Source organism: Apis cerana, linkage group LG7 (assembly GCF_029169275.1).
Source record: "Apis cerana isolate GH-2021 linkage group LG7, AcerK_1.0, whole genome shotgun sequence".
In the NCBI taxonomy this organism is placed as follows: domain Eukaryota; kingdom Metazoa; phylum Arthropoda; class Insecta; order Hymenoptera; family Apidae; genus Apis; species Apis cerana.
Window position 1 is genome coordinate 314,746 of NC_083858.1, and position 3,348 is coordinate 318,093.

The 3,348-nt window shown below is 25.1% G+C and overlaps 1 long non-coding RNA gene across 1 annotated transcript; it reads right to left on the reverse strand.

Annotated features, from left to right (window-relative positions):
* Window positions 1–273: 273 nt before the first annotated feature.
* Window positions 274–1,411, reverse strand: LOC133666386 (uncharacterized). The gene is made up of 3 exons (XR_009830479.1): window positions 866–1,411; window positions 446–771; window positions 274–359 (listed from the first exon to the last, which is right to left on the reverse strand). It is a non-coding gene; the product is annotated as an uncharacterized LOC133666386 (long non-coding RNA).
* Window positions 1,412–3,348: the final 1,937 nt, after the last annotated feature.

Below are 3,348 nucleotides of genomic sequence, written 5' to 3' on the forward strand. Positions count from 1 at the left end.
AAACTAATTTATATCATTCTAACTAATCATATTAAAAAAAATCAGATATATATTATATAATATTAACTATCAATATTATCTTTAAAACGCGATGTGCAAGAAGATCTATCCTGATCTAGTAAATAAAACACAAAGAAATGTTACTATTCACGGGTATGATGAATACCCGCGGTCATTGTGCTCGTACAAAAATCTACGTATACAACCAATCACTCGTGTCGGTTCGGACTTTTGTCCTACGACATGATTGAATGACCGGAGGAACATAAATGCATGCGACTCACCGATAGATGCGAAGAATCTGCATTGTCGTGGCCCAAGATGTCATCGCCAAAGTAGTCATCATCAGGAAGTGGAAACTGTAAGAAAACATGAAACATTTTAATTAAAACGCAATACTGATTATTTTAAAAGATTGAACTGGAAAATATATATAAATAATTACCTCTTCGCGTGGTGGATGATTGTCCTATTCCTTTGAGAAACACTGACTCTACTCTGTACCGAAAACGAATATTAAAAATAAAAAAATAAAAATAAAAAACTACCATCGCGTCGATTTAAAACATCGGCGACGAACAAGCACTGATTCTAATTTCGCGAATAATTATGACAGTTTAATTATTAAGAGTTATTATACATTAAAATATAAAAAATAAAAAAAAACTGTTACGGAACAAACACTGATTCTACAGACCGCATTGCACGCGGTCACAAAACGTTATTTAAAATTGAAATCCAACAGAAATGTTCACTGGCAAAGTCAGGCATCTTTAACAAAATATAAAGTGTTATGTGTAATTATTTTTTCAACAATACAATATCGATGATATAAAAATATTAAAATAATAAAAAAAATAGTTACCTCTTCGCGTGATGGATGACTGCCTTCTTCCTTAGAGAAACACTGACTCTACTCTGTACCGAAAACGAATATTAAAAATAAAAAAAATAAAAATAAAAAACTATTAACGCGTCCGTTTAATTTACAATCGGCGAATAAACACTGATTCTAATTTCCCGATTATAATAAGTAAATTTAATTAGAGCTATCGCGCTCTAAAATATTAAAAAACTGTTACGAAACAAACACTGAATCTACCGATCGCATTGCGCGCGATCACAATAATTGTCTGAAAATAAAACTGTATTAATAATGGGGGGGAATATAATAGAAAAAGAAGCAAAATATTTTTTTCTTCTTCTTTCTATCATTTGTTTCAGAAAAATATTGTCATTTCTATTGAAACTATGGATTCATTATTATCAATTTTTTTTATGAATAAAAAAATTTTATATACAAGAAAATAGTATATATATCATTAATACAAAACTATTAATATTTATGGTGAATGTTCATTATAAATATTCATTATAATATACTTTAAAATGATAAAGTATATCATAAAACCGATCGAATAAAAACAGAATAAATACATACAGTAAAATGAAACATCAAACTTTTTCTTCAAAAACTACGATGGCGTCCATATTGAAATTCTTCCCGCCTTTCAAATCATACCAATAATCGGGTAATAATCTGTACGAAAGAAAATAAGAATTTTCAAATATATATGTATATGAAATGAAATAAAATTAATCGATCATACATAAAAATAAAACTAAAATCAAACACAAATTCCATTTTAAAAAGGCATACATACGAATTAATTAAAATCTTAACTAAAATTCTAACCGTCGAATAAAAGATTATTATTACGATTGACGAATTGAAGGGAAGGGGGGGAAGGAGTATGCGCGCGCACGATAATTCGACAAGTCGAAACCTGTCGAAACCTGTCGAAACTTGTCGAAGCATGAACTTTCAAATTCTTAGAAAAGCGATATTATGATATTATGAAAACAAATAATGAGCCTCGAGCATTGAACAAAAACTGAAAAAAAATATATAAACATTACGGAGAGATGCATTTAGAAACGAAATACATTTATAATACGTATATATATATATATTATACGTACATATCGATATATTTCGAATATGATAAAATAAAATTGATTTTATACACGTTCGTTTCAATATGGATAAAAAAATTATAAAAATCTATTCCAAATAAATTTATTCTAATAAATTTGTTCGTTAAAAGATATATTAACATGAAAATCATCGGTCATAAATCGTTGTAATGTGTCCATATCACGAAGCTATTTTTCCTTCCAAATTATCCCGACAATCGAGCGAACGAATTATTTCAAATAAAAATTAAAATTGTAAAACAAATATATAAAAAAACTATATTAAAATGAAGCAACAAGTGAATTCGAAACACGATTCAACGAAGCACGAAATACCGGTAATCTCGACGGAAACGATCGATGAAAAAAACACAAAAAAAATCTCAAATACTAATTAATTTTGACACTACAATAATAAATAAATTATTAAATAAACGAAAATGATAATAATTTATAAAATTGATGATGAAATATGATCAAAATTACTTACTGCGTAGTAGAATTTTCGAAGCCGGCTGCGACGACACGTCCACTCACTATCACTTTCCACACAAAACTGATCCCTGCGCGCCAAAATTTACTTAGGAGCTTTCTGATTGGTTGGCATCGTACGATTCGATAATCGAAATTCCCCTGAAAATTAAAATATTCTATAATATATTTTATTTATTTTAATTAATAATATTAACTAAAAAATTAATTTACTTACATATTTTTAAATTTTAATCTATTATTTATTTTTCTAATTCTTATATTTATATATTTTTTATTAATTTATTTATTCATTAATTTATTATCGATATATCGATTATCGATTTATCCAATTTATTTACTGAATTATTTATTCCTTTAATGATTTATTTTTACATATTTTTATAAATTTATATTATAAATATATTTTTATATTTTATAAATATATTATTTATATTATTATTTTTATAAATTTATATCATAAATTTATATTATTATTTTATTTTATAAATTTATTATCGATATGTCGATTATCGATTTATCCAATTTATTTACTTAATTATTTATTCCTTTAATGATTTATTTTTACATATTTTTATAAATTTCTTTAAACTGCTCATTTATATACACAAAAAATTAATTATTTCTTAATTTGTCATTTTTTCTACAATTTATATTAATAAATTTATTTATATAATATAATTGTTTATATATTTATTTGTCTATACCCATTTGTCTAATTATTTCATAAACATTTTTATGGATATTTTTTTTCTGTTCATTCAATCATGCATCTATTTATTTATTTATTTGCTCTCATTTATTCCTTCATTTGGTTATTTATATATTTTTATATATTTATTTATTCATTTGTGCAATGACTTATTTGTACACTTCATT